Source organism: Telopea speciosissima, chromosome 4 (assembly GCF_018873765.1).
Source record: "Telopea speciosissima isolate NSW1024214 ecotype Mountain lineage chromosome 4, Tspe_v1, whole genome shotgun sequence".
Lineage (NCBI taxonomy): Eukaryota > Viridiplantae > Streptophyta > Magnoliopsida > Proteales > Proteaceae > Telopea > Telopea speciosissima.
The window spans coordinates 31,128,346-31,151,278 of NC_057919.1; the positions used below are offsets into that span (position 1 = coordinate 31,128,346).

Consider the following 22,933-nt stretch of genomic DNA (forward strand, 5'->3'; position numbering starts at 1 on the left):
CTTCTTGGATAGTCAGATTAGCAATTGAACCCATATACATTTTAGCTTGAATACTCTATTTTGGTTGCGAAGCTGTAATCCATCCCTTCCTCTTTTGTTCCATAGATGGCAAATATTTTCGCACCAAATCCATTCGTAATATAGGGAGAAAAAAGGAATGAAAATAGAGAGAGAGAGAGAGAAGAGAAGAGAAGAGAAGAAACCCTATAATGGAGATAGAAACAGGATATCAAATTCACTACCAAAATGTAATAACAAAGAAAAAATTACCCAATCTCAATATCTTAAAGGGTTTTGTATCTAGTCTTTTTTTTCTATACAAATATGTGAAAGAATCTCCATGAATGTCAAAAGAAAAATTAACTAAACTTCTGGCTACAATGAAAAATGCAAAGAAGACGAATACCAAATACTAGTTATTGTTGTTGCTTTTGAAGGTTTGTACAGGTCCTAAGGCTCCCACAACAAATCAAGAGGGTATGTCTTCATCGATTTGTCTCACCCATAGTTTCCCTTTACTACTCAATGTAGCAAACTCTTGCTGCTGGGATGTAAAGTTCACCAACTGCCCACCATATTATCCCTGCCGAGAACCCGAGATCATGATGGTTCCAGTTTGGTCAATAGGCTCAATATCTCCACCAAAAATCAGCAAGAATCGAGGAAGTGAATCCAACTCCTTCATGAGAATTTTGAATATTCGTTTGAGACTGAAAATTTCTGTAGGGGTTTGGGGTACCAAGTCCACATATGGGGTGGGGTGGGGATATTAGAGGGTCGGGTGGGGTTGCAGGGAGGGGAGAGTTAGAGCGGGAGAGGGAGGGGTGTTATAGGTGGGGGTGGGGAAAGATGGTGGCGTGGCGGCGGCGGCGGCAGCTGTTGGGGTTGTGAAAACAACCTTCTTTTTGCAATATGAGCAATGCACGAAACCAGTATGTGCAAGATCAACAAGAACAAACAAAAGAAAAGAAAAAGAAAACAATCACACAAGAGACAAGAGATTTACGTGGTTTGACAATACCGCCTACATCCACGAAGTGATCGCTCTTCCACTATGAACATGAGAAGAAAAATAATAGTACAACCCTTGCAATTTAATACCCAAACCCAAGTCCCTTGTACACTCTTTCTCTCTTCCCTCTTCTCACTAGGATACTCACTCACCTCCTTTTTCTCACTTCACACTTTTTCCCTTTGGTGTCTCTACACCTCTATCTCTTCACTTTATTCTTCTTGGTATTTTCTCTCTCCTTAGAGAAAACCCCCTAATTCTCTTTCCTCTAATTTGTTGGAGAAAATTTGACTTTCTCTCTCCTTAGAGAAAACCCACTCACACTTCTTCAAAAGAGACTCTTGTAAGACTCCACCAAGCATAATATCTTCAACCACCAAAACCACTTCCACTTTCTTAGAAGTTCCAACATTGTTGAAGACTCAACTCTTCCATTTACTAGAAGACTCTACCTCTTGAAGACTTCACCTTCTTGAAAACTCCAACACTTGAAGAATCTTTACCTCATATTCAAATGGATGATCAAAACTAGACCATTGAACCAACCCATCAACCGGTTTAGATAAAAGCCAACAAAAAATCCCAACAATCTCCACCTTGGCTTTTATCATAGTCACCTGGAGACTTGTTGAACATAAACTCACTTCTCAATATTATCAACAAAAGAAACCTTGCACATGTTCTTTCAAACTTGTGCACTCCGTTTCTAATCACTCATTGGGGTCATAGGAGTACCATCAACCATTGTACATCCCAACAATCAATACAACCCTTTACATTCTTCACCTTTCATCATGACTAGACCTCCACGTGAGACCTTCATTGCTCCACCTGCAAATGAAGTCTTAAAATCCTTGGAGTCCAATCGACTAATTGAAATTAGATTCCTATGCATTTTTGGATCATACTTAACATCACCAAGAGTGTGAACTATTCCATCAAACATTTTCATTTTCACCATTCTCACACCCTTGATATCACAAGTAGAACCATCACCAAGTGACACACTTCCTTTGGTCTCTTGAAATTTGTCAAATAATTCCCTCTTGGAGCAAACATGAAATCTTTTCAGATATGGTAGAGCACTTCCTAGAGGTGTTTATGGATGATTTTTTTATTCACACCTCTACTTTTTCTAATTGCATGCACTATCTTTCCTTGGTTCTCATGCATAGAAAAGAACTTGGTCTGGAACTGGGAGAAGTACCACTTCATGGTGAAGCAAGACATAGTTCTCGATCACATTATTTCTAAAGAGAAGATTAAGGTTGATAGATATAAGGTGGATCTTATTGTAAATTTACCACCACCCAAGAATGTGAAGGATATTAGATCCTTTCTGGGTCATGCCGACTTCTATAGAAGATTCATCAAGGACTTTAGCCAGATAGCTAGACCTCTAACTACCCTATTGGCAAAGGACCACCCCTTTGATTTCTCCTCTGAGTGTCATAAGAGATTTGAGCAATTGAAAAGAGAATTGACCTCAGCACCCATTATTCAAGTTCCAACATGGACAGTGCCATTCGAACTTATGTGTGATTCCTCTGATTTTGCTATAGGGGTTGTTCTTGGGCAAAGAATCAATAAACTGGACCATGTCATTTATTATGCAAGTAAGACTCTAGATGATGCATAGCTTAATTATACCACTACTGAGAAAAAAATTTTAGCTGTTGTATTTGCATTAGAGAAGTTCAGGCCCTACTTGATAGGCTCACATGTGATTGTGTACACTGGCCATGCAGCTATCAAATATCTTGTGCAGAAGAAAGATGTCAAGGCTCGCCTCATCAGGTGGGTCCTCTTGTTGCAAGAATTTGATCTTGAAATTAGGGATAAGAAGGGTAGTGAAAATTTGGTTGCAGACGATCTATCCAAGTTGTCAAATTCTTTGACTGATGATTCTCCAGTCAATGAGAACTTTCCTGATGAGTATCTGATGGTAGTATCTAGTGAACCTTGGTTCGCTGACATTGTTAATTATCTGGTTACGGGTGTGACACCTGTACATTGGTCCACCCAAGATAAGAATCGTTTCTTTTCTCAAGTTAAATATTTCTTTTGGGGCGATCCTTATCTTTTTAAGACCTGTCCGGATCAAGTCATTCGGAAGTGTGTTCTTGATCATGAGCAATACTCTATCTTATCTTTTTGCCATGATCAGGCTTGTGGAGGCCATTTTGGGCCCAATAAGACAGCAGCCAAGGTTTTACAGTGTGGATTTTATTGGCCTAGTCTTTTTAAAGTCGCTTTTACTTATTGCAAGGCATGTTCTTCATGCCAATCTTTAGGGCATCTCTCCAGGAGGAATATGATGTCCCTCAATCCAATTTTGGCAGTTGAGGTGTTTGATGTATAGGATATAGATTTCATGGGGCCTTTCCCTAATTCTTTTAGTAACATATACATTTTACTTGCTGTGGGCTATGTGTCCAAATGGATTGAAGCAATTGCTTGCAGGACCAATGACCACAAGATGGTTATAAAATTTCTAAAGGAGAACATTTTCTCCCGTTTTGTTACTCCCCATGCTATCATTAGCGATCGGAGCAAGCATTTTTGCAACCATCCCTTTGAGGCCCTCATGAGAAAGTATGGTGTCATTCACAAGTTGGCCACGCCCTACCATCCTCAGACCAGTGGCTAGGTTGAGGTTTCAAATCGGCAAATAAAGCAAATCCTTGAGAAAACCATCAACCCAAACTGCAAGGATTGGTCTAATCATTTGGTAGATGCCTTGTGGGTCCATAGGGCAGCCTTTAAGACTGACCTTGATCAATCTTCGTACTGTCTGGTGTATGGAAAGGCGTGTCACTTACCTGTTGAGCTAGAGCACAAAGCCTTTTGGACTATTAAAAAGCTTAACTTTGATCTACCTACTGCGGGTGCCCATAGGAAACTCCAACTATCTGAGTTGGAAGAGCTGAGAAATGATGCATATGAGAATGCCTGGATTTACAAGGCCAAGACCAAGGCCTTCCATGACAGGCATATTTTGAGAAATTCTTTTGAGGTAGGTCATAAAGTGTTGGTGTACAACTCTTGTTTGCACATCTTTCTAGGTAAGTTGAACTCTAGATGGGATGACCCTTATATTGTTCAAACTGTTTATCCTCATGGGATTGTTGAAGTCATCAATCCAAGTACAGACGCTACTTTTAAGGTGAATGGCCAATGTTTGAAGCCATACATTGAGATGCCCATTTCAGTTGTGAAAGATGTTATGAATCTCCATGAGCCTCTTTACCTTGATGATTGATCTCCTGGTATGTCTGTCCTCCCTTATCCTTATTCTTTATTTTTTGCATGCATTGATGACACTGCATGAATTAAGTATGGGGGGGTGTGTGAACTTAATTGGTGAATTTTGACTGTGGTGGTAGTTTTGATTTTGCGCATATGTTTCTTTGATTGCGAAGCGAGAGAAAGAGGGAATTAGGTGCCCTAGCTTACAAAATAATAAAAAAATCCCTTTTCAAGGACGGTAACTAGTATGTATCCGGTGAGAGGGACTGAGTTAGAAAATATGAGCACCATTTCATTTGATGGATAGATTCCTCTGTGTGTTTTATGGACCCTTTGATCTTTTGGCTAAAAGCTGAAACGAATTTATTTGTGGAAAGGCATGAAAGTGAATGAAAAAAAAAAAAGAAAAAGAAAAAAAGAGAAGAAAGGAAAGTGGAATTCCTTGGAAGTAGACAGGGCATTGGTGCCTTAAGAAGCGGGGTGACTTGTTCGAAATTCCTTGGAAGGAAACTCAAAAAAAAAAAAAAAAAAAAAAAACTCTAGCATCAATGTCTCAATGTCTTTATAGATATATGCAAAAAGCGAAGCTACAAAGTACTTGGGTGTCTGGTGTATGCTCCACCATATCATTCAGGGAACAGTAGTGGACTAGAAATAGAGTTCACTATTTGAAGAGAAAGAAAAGTTATTGCCTTAATGCCTGAAAAGAAAGTATGGTGAAAAATGCTCAAAGCCTGAGTCTTTGGTTCCATCGATGCTATGAGTAGTTTACCTGAAGGTGAGTAGTGTTCAGAAGATATGAGGAGATCCCTTAATCTTGATACATGCTTGTTGCTTGAATTGATGTGGAGTAATAAAATTCAAGTGTGGGGGAATCTTTGGCTCCTTGATCTTTAGTTGAGCATTTTTAGAGTTTGTGTGCACTATCCTACTTATGCCATAACTAAAATTTGCAACATTTTTTTTTTGACTTATTGGATTTTGGATGTAAATTCACTGCAAACACCCATGAGATAAAACTCGGCCACTAGGGATAACTTAGGGGTTTAAAGGCTTGTTGCACATGCTAAGTGCAACCGTGATTCCTACGAAAGTGAGTTAGGACTTTTGCATTTAAGGATAGCTTTTGTTTTGTTTACTTGAGGACAAGCACAGTCTAAGTATGGGGGAATCTGATGAACACATTTATGTGTGAAATCTTAGGGCCATAAAGCGTGCATTTTAATACTTGGAACGGAGCTACTCGAGGTTTTTGTTTGTGTTTTCAGGTTTTAGGTGAATTATTATGAAAATGGAGCAAATTATGCTAAGCCGTTTTTAAGCTATTTAGTGGTGTTTGGCAGTAGCCGGAAGTGCCCAGGAGCCGAGAAAATCAAGTTTGGATTGAACACTGAAAGAATCATGCCAATCAGTTAAATTTGAACAGAAGTACAGTGGGCCCCTTAGCATAATTTTGAGGTGTTAATAGTGTGGATGCGTAGCCCGTCGAGTCAACTTTGCAACGGTTCAAACGGCACTTGATTCTGAGTTGAAACAAAGAAGTTACGGCTATTTCCGTAACGACACGCAAAAATGGCATGCCACTGTTTTCATTTTTTTATGACAGGGGTTTTGTAATTATCGAAAATCGGCCAGGGACAAAGTTAAGCGGAAGTTTGGATTTAGGGGCCATATTTCAATTATCAGAAATTATCTTAAAATTCAAGTAGCCGCCGATCCGAAGGCTGATATCAAGTTCGATTCTTAGAGGCAGATCTGACGGCCCAGAATGGTGCCGTGGCACAGAAGTTCCGCGTATGTGCCTATATTGCGATAATCCATAATTGACTTTTTTGTTAGCCGAAAGATTCCATTTGGAAGGCTCTGGAGCAGTCCAACTTCAACTTGAGATATCTTGGAGTCCCGAATTCCAAATTAGACGAAATTTGGGTCTATTTGGGGTGATTTTTCGCAAGGAACGCAACAGTGAGGCCTATATAAGCACCCCATACTCCATGTTTTTTGAAGGATAGAATGGGAATTTAATTAATTCTTGAAGAAAGGAATCCTAATCATCACACACTCTCTCTCTCTCTCTACCAAATTTTCAAGGGCATTATGGGAATTTGACTAGTGATAGATATCTTGTGAGGAATATTCTCTCATCCTTGAAAAGTTGACATTACTTGGAGAAGACACTTGCAAGAAAAAGGAAACATAAGTGTCAAATTGGAAAGCTCTCCTTTTAGAAAATAGCAGGTGAATTGAGCTAGGAACTTTTATCTTCTACTTTCCATTTTTTTTATTTTTCTTAGCAACTAAGCTTTGATGTAAAAGGAAGGTGGGGCCCACTCAAAATCGTCGAGATCCTCCCTCCTTCTCTCTCTTTCCTTCTCCTTTCCCTATAAATACACAGGGGGTTGGGGCTGTTTAGAGTGTTAATTGCTAAGAGAATTTTTAGTCTTCTTCTTTTTAGCTTCTAGTTTTCTAGCTTTGCTTTTATGAATTTTATTTCCATGGTTGTAATTATTTTTTTGCAAGTTTGATTCAAGGTTTGTTCTTCAATTATGGTTGTAATCTCTTTAATATTTAGCTTCTTGTTTTTGTTTTAAGCTTTCTAGTTCTAGGTTTCTAATTCTTGTGAGAAGACTTAGAGATTTAGAAGAGGAAGGCATGCAAGTTAATTCAAGTTTTTGAAGCTTCATCAACAATTTTCATCCAATGCTCATTCAACACATTCAATTGCTTGTTTGGTAGAAGGGAGTATCGATCCATTTTTTTTTTCTTTCTCTTATTCTTATTGTCTTATTTCTTCCATTCTCTTTATTTTATTCTCACTCTCGTCCCCTCCTTTTCCTCCATTCTGTTAGGATTTTATTTTTTTTGTTTACTCTCATCTTTATGTCTTATGTAGATTCTTAGTTCAATAATTTTTATTTTATTTTTCAAATTTGGTAGATGCAAATTCAAGTGGGGTAGAAAAAGCTAATCAAGTTCAGTCCGGTCAAGTAATCTTCGGGTTTTATTTCTTTGATGTCTTGCATTTATTTTTCTTTGTTTGTTTGTGGCTGTAGTGATTTAAATCTGTCTCGTAATCCGCATTAGTTTTTGATAGGTTAGATGATGAATGGTTAGGATGTCAATTCGGTAGATACATGTGTAGGACCGTTAATTTAGTTTAATCATCTTAATCTGGTTCACTTTACGCTACTTTAAATGAGTAAGATAGAGTGGCTTATCTCCTTGTGTTCGACCTATAGCTACGATTCACCCGTACGCTTGCGGTATTATTTCTTGACAAACATTTACTATTTATTTATGATTTCTCTCCCTTGTTATGTGTAGATATTGCTGTCGTGTACGCCGGAGAACTGTTCTCACTTGTGGTTAAACCTAGTTACAAGATCATTGACCAGTTCACGAGCCTACCCGTCGAAGAGAGGTTCCTCAACCGGCAGTGGGGGAGATTTGTCGATGGTGATTTCGTCGACCATCCTCCTAGCACGAGTACCCGGAGTGAAGAGTATCGGAAGACTTTTCCCATGTTCCCACATTTGGACACCTCGCTCAGCGATGAGCTTAGCATCGTGGTCAGGAAACTCTTTGGGATCACGAAGGGCACATCGTGACAGTCGAGGGGTAAGTTACTACACTAAATTATGTACGTGTACCCTCCCCTCTATGGCCTTGAAGAGTGGGCCAATGCCCAACATCTTTTCTTGAGTTTCTGCCCTTACAGCAGCGATGGAGTCATGGACGGACTCCTAAGACTGGTTCCGTCCATGGATCTGTCCGTGCTGTTTAAGCTTTTGAGTGTTTTCCTTGTGTGGGGCCCACACCCCGTGCCCTAGACATTATACCTGAGCCCCAGGCATGGTGGACCCCACCCATGGTCCCCTTGAAATGTGTATGTGCTATGTAGGTGGGCCCACTAGCCTATGGTTGCATTTAAATGAGTTCTATTCTAAGTGCCCCAAACTAAACAGGCCCTAAATGGGCCACTTACTATAAATACATAGCTCAACCATTCTTTGGCTCTTTCACTTCTCCTACCAACCAAAAAGTTGAAGGCTGGGAGAGCATTGAAGGAAGAAGGAAGTGATTGGAGGAGGGCTGGAGGTGGACTTCATCCATTGGCTCATCAGTTGGTGAGTACCTTTCCCTTCTTCCCTCTCTTTCCATTTCAAATGGGGGAAATCCCTTCCTTGACGGTTCCAACTTAGGGTTCCCTTTTGGAAACCCAATTTTATCCTTTGGCCGCCTAAATGGAATCCTACCCCCTCCCTAATGCCATCCATAACCCTAGCAACCTGAACTGTTGTTCTAAGCTTTAAGACCTTAACCTAGGAATGGAGAACCCCTAAAGATGGTTCCAAATCCTTTAGATCCTCTAAGGCCCATGGATGGATTGGGTACTGTTAACCCTAGCAAGGCTTGGGACTCTCCTCCCTAACCCTAGGAACCACGTAGTCTCAAGGATGGAGGGCTGGAGGTGAAAATCCTTCAAAATCTCGGACAGAGACCCCACGGATCCACGAACGGATCCAGCATCGTTGTTTCGTCTGTAGATCTGTTTTGTACAATTTGTTGACTGGCTGGGACGGAGCCAGGAACGGATTCACCTAGTGGTTCTATCCGTAGTTCTGTTCCCTCTCGGGTGTGTCTTAGGGTTTGAACAGATGCTCGAATGGATTCACCTAGAGGTTCCATCTGTGAATCCGTCCCTACTATTTTCATAGTATGCCTGGACGGAGCCAGGAACGGACTCACCTGGTTGCCTCCGTTTCTGCATCCATCTGTGCTGTCTTGTGTAAAAACATAAAATTAACTATTGGGACCCATCATGAGTCCCACCAATACCCTTCTAACACTATTCTCACGCACCCCCAGATTTCATACCTTGTATGGGAGAACGCGTACCGAGGCAAATCCTATCAAACACCCCAAGCGACAATTGAATAACTTGTGAGTAGGTTTTGGGTGATGTTTGGGCTTGTTCTATATGAATTATACAATTATTATGATACTTGCATCATTATGAATATGCTGCATTCTTGCATATAAAATATCTTGATTACAGTTTGATGTGATGTGGTTATGTTTACTTTACATTATTGAATTGGGTTACGGTGCCGGGTGTGCCGATGCTGGAACCCCATAAATGGTTATGAGTTATTGATTGCCACCCTACCCTGTATGCGTTGTGCTATGCTGATACCCGGGTACTAGATGGAATGGTACGTTGATGCACCCGGAATACCTCTCAGGACGATAGGACTTGCATTTAGTATAACTGCGGTTAGGATTCACTTCCCTATGCTACGACCCTTACCAATAGGGGTTTAGATGTTGGGTGATTGGGGCTCCTTGTTGCCTGTGGGGGAGAGAGGCCAGGTAAGGGATGACCACTGATCATCGGGGTTCGCCACTGGGTGGTCTTGGTGGCTTCGATCGGCGTAGGCTCCCTAGTGATAATAAAGGTTTTATTATGGAGATAAGTTAAGTGACCCACAATGTCTCCTGAGTTATCATAGTAGCATATACCCTGACTTAGACTGTGTGTTAAGTGGAAAATCTATCAACATTACATTCATCATCGACTATGCGTGATTATGTGCTTGTGCATTTCCCTTCCCCTCACTGGCTCAGTGGAGCTAACCCCCCGTGTACACATTCTTTTAGATTTTGATGCAGATGGTGGTTACCTGGCTGGTCTCAAGGCCCAGCCAGCTGATTATGATGGTATTGGCATGGAGGAACCTGATGTTGTGTCGGAGGAACACGGTGACGGATGCCCCTGTGATGATTGTGCCTACGGGCTATGTTGATTTTGTGGATTGTCCCCTCTTTTGATTCTTTTGGGGCTTTATGCCTGTTATGAACATTTGTCTGTAATACCTTCTATTCTTTTTGAGTAGTTACGTCATGGTCAGTCGGTAAACAGTGTTAAACTTTATTTGTATCACCTAGCCAACAGAACATATGGTAACTGCTATCAAATCGCTTTCGCTTGTAATTACTCTGTCTTGAATGGAATATCTCTTCCTTTTCCGCAACGGTAATTATTATGTTGTACTGTGACTGTTGACTGTGGATTGGGATACTGTGTCAGTGATCCTGGTAGCGAAAGGGGATGACACGTGTCATCCTAGTCACCCCTTGACTGTGCTTTATTCCTATTCGGAAATGGGGGCGTGACATATACTCTCAGCTGCACTTGTCATTTTGGGGTTATGATTTGGAAACGGCGATATATATTCTAAATAGGGTTTCGAGTAAGTCTGTACCCAAGACGCCATATGAGTTGTGGACAGGGAGCAAACCTAGTCTACAATATCTTAGGGTATAGGGCTGCGTTACACATGTGAAATGGCAGCATGCAAACAAACTAGAATCGAGGACTGACAAATGCCATTTTCTAGGCTATCCCAAAGGTACCGTTGGGTATTATTCCTATAACCTAGTGGAGTAGAAAGTGTTTATTAGTAAACACGCAACGTTCCTTGCAGATGGTCAGATCATCCCAAGATCTGAGCCAGTAGTCATCCAAGAGTTGGAAAACCCTATTGCTCAGATAGTCCCAGTCACACCCACCACTGAACCACCACCTGTAGTCGCTGAATTTTGGCACCTTGGAAGTGTGACTCGGCAATGATGATCAAAGCCCGACTGGCTTGCGTGGTGACCAATTGGTAGAAAATTACCAATTTACCCTTACCCCACTTTTTGTAACCAAACTGTCCCAAGTAGAGCCCAAATCCCTAGGATAGCCTTATTTAACCATTTTAAGCCCACATGTGAAGTTTCACTCCAATCTGACACCTTTTGTCAAAATGACTGTTTTACCCCTAGCATGGTTCTCGGTATCTGGACCGCCCGATTTGGCCCAAAACACTTTGGATGACCTTATTTGGTCATATTAAGCTTTAATGTAAAGTTTTAGCCAATTCAGATACCTTTTATGAAAATGGCTGTTTTGCCCCTGGCCTAGTTCTAGGTATCCAAACCACCTGATTGGGCCCAAAACCTTTTGGATGATCTTATTTGGTCATGTTGTGCTTACACGTAAAATTTCGTGTAATTCTGGTATCATTTGGACCTTGATCGGTGTGAAAAACCATTTTTATACTTTTCTCGGTATCTGTGCCATTTTGCGGTGAAATCTGACCCCATCATCCGTACGGATGGAAGGTACATGTCAAGAGGTTCGCGTCGATATGTGGCGCGTCAAAATCGGCCATTCGGATCAAAAGATATTGATGTTTAAATGTGGACACTTTAAAATGAAATATAAAAATAACAAAAAAAAAAGTTGATCAACCGTGTAGGACCAGTGTTAACCCGACCCGGACCGACCCGTCCTGACCCAACCTGGCTGGCCCTGTGGCGAGAGGCTACAAAGCCTAAGGCCAGTGCACAGCCCATGGCCATGCACCTGACCACAGCCTGCAGGCACGCTGTGCGCGCAGGTCAACCCTGCCAGCCCCAACCCCCTTTTTTGTCAACCTGTATTAAATGCCTAGGGCTCATTTAGTCATTTTATCGAACACATTTTGGCCTAGAAATAGGCTGTGTTTTGGAAGGTTTCAGGACACATAAAAATTCAAGAAAAAATACCTTCATGAATTTCACGATCCCCTCTTTTCATCCATACCATATAAATCCCCATATTATGCTTCCATAGACATAAATAATTTCTCAACTACCCTTGTTCACCATTCTTGCCATTCGGGGCAACCACACTTGGAGCGGCTTTCGGTGCCTTCCGGAAATAATTCCGGCCATACAAGGATATGAAAACTGAGCCCAGACATTGCCACCCTTCAAGGGTCGTTTTTATATATTTCTTTTGATTTTATTTAGTTAAAAGAGGTTGTTTTCAGTTAAAAAATCTTCAAAAATAACACAAGAGTGATAAATTCTGAAATTTTCAGGGATGATGTTTACCAATATTTTTTATATTCATTAATTTTCTCAAGCTCCAAATCACGGTTTTTGTGACATTTTTGCCCCTGTGAAGGATTTCGGATTATGTAAAATCTGAACATGTGGGTGGGTATTTAACCAAATTATTATGACCATGTTAAAGATCATGTTTTGATTAGTGGGAATGGGCTCTGGTTTGATCCAATTCGGATCTGTGATGGAGATTTTGTATTTTTCTTTGTTTTCCCTTCTTTTTAGCATTTCAGAAAATATTAAAAACAGTATCAATGCTTAAAATTTCATAAAAAAATTATGGGATACATATTTCATCAGGATTGATTTTATGGGATCATTAATCACTGATATGAATGTTTGATCATTTTCATAGCTATTCCCTACCCTGTAAGGGATGTAGATGTCATTTTTCTACTTCTTGTGAAAATCCAAGAAAATCAAAAAATATATATATATATATTTCTAAGCATTAAATTCTGTATTAAGTTGTTTTAGAATGTTTTCATGCCCATGCATGCACACCATGAATCGTGACCATGCATAAAAAGTCATTCTTGCCCTTACGGGTATTTTGGTCATTTTGCGACCAAATCATATTTAGGGCCCTGGAAAGGTTTCTATCACTTTATTGGCATGTTTTAACTTTCATAAGCATGTTTTAAATATAAGTTTGCATTTTCGTGCATATTTGTATTTTTGTCTTAATAGGGGCATTTTGGTAATTTTACCACTTTGTAGCATTGTATATATTTTAATGATTCACATGCATGCTGTTAATCATGTTTTAATCATTTCAGCATTTAAATGTGATTTCTTGCATTTGCACATATTTTGGTCCTCTAGGGGCATTTTCATAATTTTGGCCATTTTGGCTCAATCACCTAACTTAGAAGTAGTATTTTGGGATTAAAACATTCATTTTAACTAGCCTAATTAGGTCCATAAATTTCAACAAAGATAATCAAAATACAAAAAAAAAAAAAATAGTTTAATTAGGTGCATAATACATATAACACAACAGTATACAATAGAGTTTGGTCTAGGAAGACCAACCGTTGGCCGGGCGATTGCTGGGTGCCTAACACCTTCCCAGCCTGTAACTTGACACTTACCCAGAGATCTGGAGCAGACCATCCATTGAGTCATTGGAGTTAATTTAGTGCCCTTCTCTGAAGGACGGGAACCATTTGTGGGTCCTCGACCCTGATCTAGGTGGCGACTTCCTACACCATCAACTACAATCCCCGCGCCGCTCCCACACTCGGGTGCACGATGCCAGAAAGAGGTTGCAAATCAATCTTCCTCCGTTGTACCAACAGGGGCGACTTCACTGGGGATCGTCAAACTTCTGATTGACCATACTCTTTGTTGTATACTTGTGTTATACATATTTGTTTGTATATATCATAATTGTACTGATTAAATCATGCATCATATTCGGAGTGAAATCAAACGACGAGGGTACTCCCTATTGTGTCTCTACCCCTAGGGAGGTGAGACACATCATACTAAGTACTCTGAGATCAGATGATACCCGCTACCTACATAAGAGTGTTCAAAGTGAAATTAGGCAACGACGATGTTCCTTACGGATATTCTGAGTTCAACTGTTGGCTGCTTTTTGCACTACACACATGCACACACTCACCGCATGGAATCACTTTAACCAAGTGGTTTAGTCATTGAAACCCATGTGTAGTCATGGGTAATCCACGGCTAAGTCACACCCCTTGATACTGTACTTTACGGGTTTAGAATCACTAGCGAGGGTGGTTACTAGTGTGTTGTGGGGTACATTCGATACTCAAAAAAGACACTAGTTTGGCCATTCTGAGATCAACTGATCTACTCCCCAGGTATATCAAAGGAACCACGTACCCATGACTCGCTTATATGAGCGATAGGTATATCGGATCTGTCAAGGGTGACCTGTTCTGTCCTATCAGCCTCCCTTTGCATGCATCATTTAGTGGATATAGATCTGAATCATTAGGAATGCCACAAATGTAAAATTGTTTGAGACTTGGGTTAGAACTCCCCATTAACCAGTTCTATTCGTTTTAGTTTTCGCCCACCAACGGATAAACATGGTCCATCTTTAACGCTAAGATTTGAATGTTGGTAACTACATCAACGTTGACTTATGCATCCACACCGAGTGGTCAGTACCGTAGGGTGATGCCTACACAATCTGTTATACCCGCACCCCGGGAGTATAATTAATTATTAATTCTTCCCCGTGATGTGTAGTTATCACTGCCACGTATGCCGGTGAGTTGTTCTCACTGGTGGTCAAACCCAGCTATATTGACCATAGTACGAGGTTGCCTGTGGAAACTAGTCGGGACCACGGAGGTTGCACCTTGACGTGTCAGGGGTAAGTAGTTGACCAAATTTTGTTGTGTGCTTACTGCCCTCTCAAAGCCCTCGAAGTGTGGTCCAAAGCCCCTGACCTCTTATGGTGGGAACCACCTTCCTACTCGCATCGGATGCAAGGTTACTGGCTGCCTCCGACCCTGCATCCAATGCTGCTGACAAGGACTCTTGTGAGTGAGACCCTGTGGCTAAGGTGCTATGGGTGTCTTGCCATGTTTGACCCTACCCAAATAGACCCTAGGTTACACTTATGAGGCCTTATCCAAACAGGCCATTAAAAGTGATTTTCTATATGAGGGAGATGGGTAAGACTATTCCTTAGTCTTTCTTTTTTTTTCTTTCCTAACCTAATCGTGAAAGGAGAGGAGAGCTTTGAAGAGAGGAGGCAGCAAGGAGGAGAAGAAGGAGGAGAAGAAGGAGAAGAAGGTGGGATCGGCTGCTTGAGCTTGGATCTACAAGGAGGACCTCCTGTGTACCTCAAATCAGGTAAGCCAAGTGCCCCTTTTTCTCTCTTTCCCCCTTGCTCGTTTGAGCTTGGGTGGTTCTTTGGTTGCAGCCCCAAGATGGGGATTTCTTTTTTTGGGAACCCAAAGGGTTAGCTCGAGCCATGTGTAGTTTCCCCTTGTAGGATGCTATCCTATTTTTATTACAATCCTATAAAGACCTCTATTTGACCTCTTGCTGAATCTATTTGATTCTAAAGCTTCAACCACCAAAGAAAACCCCAAATCTGGATTTTTTAGCTTTTGATCCTTTAAACCCCCTTAAATCTTTGGATGTTGGGTGTTTCTAAGACCCAAATAGACTCCAAGACACCCCCTCCCTAGTCCTTTGAGGCTTAGAGAACCAAATGGGACAACCCTGGGCTTTTAAAGACCTTGAAATCACACTTGGGTTGCATCGGAGGCAGAGTCTGCGTGAGTCCGATGTTGCCTCCGATGTGTCCTGAGCCTGCAGGGAAGGTCGGAGGCAAGGTCGGAGGCAAGACTACGTGAGTCCGATGTTTGCCTCCGATGTGGCCTGAGCCTGCAGGAAGGTAGGAGGCAAGACTGCGTGAGTCCGATGTTTGCCTCCGATGTGGCCTGAGCCTGCAGGAAGGTCGGACTCAAGGTCGGAGGCAAGCCTGCTGAGTCCGACGTTGCCTCCGATGCAATTTTTAAGGCTTATAACTTATGTAAACTGTGGGGGTTTCTCTATGAGGCCTCCCCTACACTCTCTCACACTCTTATTCACTTCCATAGGCGCCAACATATGTGCAATGGAGTGATTTTGAGCGGGAATCGTTGCGCTTATACAAATTCCATTTGAAGTAATTGGTGAGTGGGTTTGGGTGACTGTTTGAGCTTGTTTACTATTGCTTATTTATGCATTTATGAATTATATTGTGACATTATCATTCAAGCATGATTGCATATTTGCATTTATTCTTATTCGATAATGATGATTTGGATGATATGGATTTGTGTTGGGATTTCGGTGCCGGGAAGTACAGGCACCGGAACCCCCGAATTACGTGGAATTGTATATTGCATCTCATTCTTGCCTGTATGCGCCGTGTTGTGCTGGTACCCGGGTGTTAGATGGAATGGGACGTTGACACACCCAGATGTACCTCTCAACACGATAGGATTCATGTAGTATATCTGTGGTTAGGCTCAGTTCCCTATGCTACGACCCTTACCAACAGGGGTTTAGGTGTTGGGTAGCTAGAGCACCCGCCGCCTCGTGGAGAGTTAGAGAGGCCGCACGGGGGTAGTAATGGTTATCGGGTCCGCTCCTGGGTGGTGATGACTATGACCGGCGCGGGCTCCATAGTAATAATTGAGGTTGCATTGTGGTGAGAATGGAAGGATCCACAATGTCTTCCCGAGTTATTGCAGTAGCATATACCCATTGACTTAGCATTGTGTGTTAGGTGATAAATGAATTAATAATAGCATGCACCATGGACTATTTGTGATTGTGTGATTGTGCATCCCCTTTTCTCTCTCACTAGCTCGGTGGAGCTAACCCCCGTGTACACATTCTTTTTAGATTTGGATGCAGATGATTACTGTGGAGCCAGAGACCGTGACTAAGGATCATGGCGATGGTTGCCCACGATGATTGTGCCTATGGGCTGTACTGTTACTTGGGATCGTTCCCGTTTTCTTATTTTTTTAGAGCACTGTGCTTTGTATAAACTTTTATGTTTTACCTTTTTGGTAGCTACTTGATGGTCATAGGAATTTTGTAACTGTGTTACTTATTATCATTAGCCAATGAACATCTTATAATTATTTGATTTACGCTTCCGCAAACTCTGACCTATCTTAGAATGTAATATTCCTTTGTCTTTCGCACTCTGATATTATTGTATTTTAATATTGGTTTATGACTGTGAGTTGGCCACTGCATCGAGATCCTGGCGGTGAGGTGGGATGACGCGTGTCACCCCAATCATACCCTGATATTGTACTTTATCCCTTGTCGGGATAGGGGTGTGACACAATCGATCCGGTGTGACATACATTTCAACCTAGTAAAGGTAACACGTCTCTGTCTCGATGTTAGGGATAGACCAAGTTCATCCATTACATGGTTCTAGATCACTGTTTCAATGTAGAATTGGAAATAGGGTTTGTTCTTACCTAAGCCACGGTTCGGTCATTTTGTCTTGCGCATGATTCTTGCCTTGTGTTCTATCAAAGGAGTGAGTCCATCCCTTAACATCCCTTCTATTGTGTCATTGAGTCATCTCACCTCAAGTCGAACCTGATCAAGGACTGTTTCTCAATTGTAAGGCACCATTTTTCAACAACAGAATCAACCTCTGTGGGCCAGGAGGAACGGCCATCTTGTCAGAATATCATCACCACCAGTTAGTCAAGGTATTTCGTTCACCATGAGCTCCACCTGAAATCCCCCTGTCGGAGAAGAGTCTTTGCAAGAGCAGATGAATAAATTGCAAGAGGCAATGACCAATTTATCAGCAATGTTTCAGTCACAGTTTCAAGCTAGTAGACAACCAGAGTATGAGCAGAGTGTTCCTCGTAACCCACAAAGCATCCGACACATGATGTTGGATGAGGCGGAAGATGTGGTGTTCAAGCACCACCAAAAACCTGAAGAACCCCCTGAGACAGAGAGGGAGAAGCTTATGTGTGAGAAGTTGGAGAAGCTCGAGTTAGCTTTCAAGAGTGTAAAGGGCATCGAGGATCAAATTATTGATGCGGAAGGAATATGTTTCTTTCTTGAAGCGAGGCTTCCTTTTAATTTCAAATACAAGGGCGAGAAATTCGCAGGAAAATGAGATCCTAGAGCCCATCTCAGAGCATATATTGGGCAGATGAGGATAGACAAGCTTACCCCTGAGCAAATGGGACATGCCTTCTAGCTGAGTCTCAAGGATGCAGCTCTCCAATGGCTCATGAACCTTGACCCGTCTCAGACTAGTACCTGGAATGATATGATCAAGGCATTCAACCACCAGTACTCTTATAACACTGATGTTGAGCTGACTCATCAGGATCTCGAGACAACAAAGCAAGAGCCCAATGAGACCTTCACAGCTTACTTGATAAGGTTCCGAGATAAAGCATCACTGATAGTAAATAGCCCCACTGAGCAAGAACAAGTGGCAATGGTCGTCAGAGGATCACAACCCTACCTCAAGAAGTATCTGTTTCCACAACCATTAACATCATTCAACTCATTGATAATAGCTGGGCAACAAATTGAGGATGAATTATCCCATGGGTCGCTTCCAGAGGTGGATCGTTATGCCCCTAGTTCAAGTAGGGGCAAGAAGAACTTCTCAAAGAGGGCCCCCGAGGTGAACCTTGTGCTTCCTACTCTAGTCATGTCTCTGTCATCAGCTCCACCTCCCACCACTTATGCATAGAGGGCGGCTCCACCACAGAAGCCACCGAGAGAATTCACAGATCTTGGAATGCCATTAAGTCACGTCTTCACCAAGCTACTCAATGCAGGTCTGATTGCGGCAGTAGAGCCTTGGTTTGTCCCTCAGCCTCCACCATGCTGGTATACACCTAAAAAGTTTTGTGTGTACCACACACAATATGGGCACTCTACTGATATTTGTCTGATCCTTCGGCACAAGATACAAGACCTTTTAGAAGCTGGAACATTTGAATTGCATTCAAAACAGCAGCAGCCTAATGTGATGACCAATCCCTTCCTGACACATCCAAAGTGAGGGAAGCAGAATCATCCGAAGGCGTTAAACTACGGTCATTCAATTGATGAGAACCGTCTTGCTGGCTGACTAAAAATGATTCCAAGCTCCCAGCTCCAGCTAGAAGGGCACCTTTTAGTTACTGCACATTTTGAGATAGCAAATGGCACTATAACACTACTGCACGAAGATGGAGAATGCACACTGAAGACGTTACCAGGTCCGGATATGAGTCCCTTAGGTCTTTAGATTCTCCTTTTGTCGAGTCTCCTTCTGTAAATGCCTCTCGATGTGCTTATTCTATCAGTTATCAATAAATTATCTCTTTTCTGCATAAACATTCTTCTTTACTCTTTTCTTTCACTCAATGTTGAAGATGATCTTCGTGATGATAAAAATACAAAATACAAAAAAATGGGGTCGAAGTTTTGAGCTTTCTAAACATCTGATGAGCACGGAGCTTAGAAAAAGATTTCACTTCATTGAACCTGTTAAGGGAGGCCATCCTTGACCGTTAGTTATCCCAAATAAATCTTGAAACATTGGAATCCACTAGTTACCACTTTGGGCCTCAGCCTACTCATTTGAAAAACCTATTTTAGCTTAACCCATCACGAAAGTACCCTTGATATACTTAGTCCTAACCGCTCCCAAGGTCTAATTGGAAGCATTTTCATATCACAGTTTGATGTGCCGGGAGCAACAAAAGGAAAAGGAGAATCCCCAAGATTTAGATTGTGAAAAGAAAAATCTTATTCTAGAGAAGATTTAAGAACCCAAGCTAGGGACAAAGAAAAAAAATGAGTTAAAAAAAAAAGAACAAAAAATTCAAAAAAAAATAAGAAAAAAAATCAAAACGTCAAAGGAATGCATTAGTCTGAGCAAGGTTGAGAAAAATCTTATAAGTAACCGGGGGCAAATTGCCAAATTTATCGGTCTAACTTTTGGGGAACAAAATTGTAAAACCTCTTAGTCAAACCTTTGAGAGGAAAAATTGCCAAACCTTTGAGGGTGTAACTGCCAAGCTTTCAATTAACCTTTTGAGACAAAAAGTACTGAATTCTGATTGGACCCTAGGGGCATATTTGAGCCTTTACCATCTCTTAGAACCCATGTCCTAAACCCCATTACAACCTAATAAGTCCTCCTAGGCTAAACACAGTGAGATCTTCATCGATGGCTCTAAGCTCACCCGACCACAATGAAACTTAATTATCAAGGCTTTGACACCATAAAGGCACGAACTACATTTGACCTGATTCCCAACTTGGGATACGTAGGCAGCTTTCCAGCTCGGTCACACCACCCATCACATCTTTTCATCAAACCTAATTTTCTTACCATCATCAGGATGGAACTACAGTTTGACCTGATTCCTCAAAGGGAGGATACGTAGGCAGCTTGAAAAAAAAATGCAACAAGCTCGGTCAAAATAAGAAAAAAAAATCATAAAAAAATATTCATCACCCATATCATCTCTGTCATTCTGCTTTCTTCCATTCCCAAAGTTCAAATCTCTTCTGATCTTAATCTGTCAGATTTCCAAACCCTTTTCTCACATTAATGTTCATCCATTGTGCACTTCCTATTCTCACTAATAAACTCGTCATTCTCCAATCATTCTCCATAAAATCTGCCAACCTGGCAATGAACTTCATCATCACCTCTGGCTAAGATAAGTCTTTTATCTCAACCGGAACATCCCACCTTGTAATCTTCTATTGTTATCCGGATCCAGTGGCATGATTACACTATTGAAAACTCTGTCAGTTATTTGTAGTCCGACATAATACACTGCAGAGTCCAAGTAAAACAAGAGAAGAGAAAAAAAAAAGGAAGAAGAGAAAAGAAAAAGAGATCCTCTCTCTCTCTCTCGGATTAAAAAGTAGTCCACTGATACAAATTCAACCGGGAGGCTATCATTGGATGATTCTATAATAGCTGAGTCAGAGGTCAAGCCAAGTCTAGAGGCAAGAGAAGATTTGACTTCAAAAGTCACAAGCACAGATACAAGGTAACATGCATCAATGAACATGTCTTGTCAACACAGAAGACCAAGGGGCATCAAGAAAGGGTGGTCTATAATTTGGGAAGGTGTTCATACAGATGATGAAACACATCTACCCATCCATTAGAAAAAAAATCATCAATCTCAGCCATCCGAAGGTCACCACCACAAACTCACCATACAATCCAACCATCCAAAAACCATACCACAATCCATCATCACCGTCACCACTATCTTCATCTGAACTTGGACGCTCTCCTTTGCATGAACATAGCCTTAGGATTGTGCGCATGAATATATGTTGCGAATTGCATGCTTTTGCTTTGTAGGGAATGACTCACCAAAGTTCGTATGCTCCTTCAATTAATAGCATTGAGACCATACAAGTCAGACTCATAAATTCGAATTTATCGATAAAGTGCATTTTCATTCGACATCGAATTTGCCGATAGATTGCATTTTCACCCAACATCGAATTTGCCGATAGAATGCATTTTCACCCAACATCAAATTTGCCGATAGAGTGCATTTTCACCCAACATCGAATTTACCGATAGAATGCATTTTCACCCAACATCGAATTTACCAATAGAGTGCATTTTTAGCCAACATCGAATTTGCCCATAGAGTGCATTTTCATCCAACATCGAATTTGCCGATAGAGCGTATTTTCACCCAACATCGAATTTGCCGATAGAGTGCATTTTTACCCAACATCGAATTTTTCGATAGAGTGTATTTTCGTCCAACACTGAATTTTCCGATAAAGTGCATTTTCACCCAACATCGAATTTGCCGATAGAGTGCATTTTCATCCCTTTTCACCCGACATCGAATTTGCCAATTGAGTGCATTTTCAACCTTTGTGTTGACTTCTAGTCTAATTTTCCAAGGAGTGTCGATACTAGCTGCACACATTTTTTCCCCAAATAAGTGAATTTCTCCCCCTAGTGAGTCATTGTTTTGTATTATTATTTGAAACCATCAAACCAACATCCACTGTCATTGTTGTTTGTCATAGTGTTATTAGTCTATTGCATCCATGTATCTCTTGTAGGTGTACCATCTTGTTTATGTCATCTGTCAGCCGATGGAGAGCCCTGTCAGACTATATCAGTCACAATGCACTGTAAGCTTTACCTATTTCTGTTGTAGCTAATTGTATGACAAATTACCTTGATTTCATCGAATTTCACTATACACCGCCATGATTTTATCGCACACCGTACTTCACCGATGGTTTCAAATTCTCACATTCATGAGCAAGATGTGGGAAGTTTTTGTTTTTGCTCCCCATGTGCCAAAATTTGAGTCATTACTTTGACTTTCGTACACAGCGTGCCTTTGCCCCTGGCCTAGTTCTTGGTATCCGAACCACCTGATTTGGCCCAAAACCTTTTGGATGATCTTATTTGGTCATGTTGTGCTTACACGTAAAATTTCGTGTAATTCTGGTATCATTTGGACCTTGATCTGTGTGAAAATAATTTTTATACTTTTCTCGGTATCTATGCCATTTTACAGGGAAATCTGACCCCATCATCCATACGGATGGAAGGAATATGTCAAGAGGTTCGCGTCGATATGTGGCGCGTCAAAATCGGCCATTCGGATCAAAAGATATTGATGTTTAAATGTGGACCCTTTAAAATGGAATATAAAAATAACAAAAAAAAAGGTTGACTGAATCGAGTCAGACCGAGTTAAACCGACCCGTCCTGACCCAACCTGGCTGGCCCTGTCGGCAGGCTAGCCCAGTTGGCACCCTAGCCTTGTCGGCAGAGGCTACAAAGCCTACGGCCCAGGTGCATATCCATGGCCATGCACTGGCCGAAGCCTCGCAGCACGCCGTGCGCTAGAGTCAAGCCTCGCTGACCCCAACCCCTTTTTTGTCAACTTGTATTAAATGCCCAGGGCTCATTTAGTCATTTTGTCGAACAAATTTTGGCCTATAAATAGGCTGTGTTTTGGAAGGTTTAAGGACCCATAAAAACTCAAGAAAAAATACCTTGATAAATTTCACGATCCCCTCTTTTTATCATCCCATATAAACCCCTATATCATGCTTCCATAGACATAAATAATTTCTCAAATACCCTTTGTTCACGACTCTTGCCATTCGAGGCAACCACACTTGGAGCGGCTTTCGGTGCCTTTCGGAAATAATTCCGGCCATCCAAGGATATTTAAA

The 22,933-nt window shown here is 41.4% G+C and overlaps 1 long non-coding RNA gene across 1 annotated transcript; it reads right to left on the bottom strand.

Moving 5' to 3' along the window:
• Nucleotides 1-234: 234 nt before the first annotated feature.
• Nucleotides 235-21,468, bottom strand: LOC122657488. The gene is made up of 3 exons (XR_006332314.1): nt 21,458-21,468; nt 7,544-7,548; nt 235-368 (listed from the first exon to the last, which is right to left on the bottom strand). It is a non-coding gene; the product is annotated as an uncharacterized LOC122657488 (long non-coding RNA).
• Between the last annotated feature and the right edge of the window lie 1,465 nt (nt 21,469-22,933).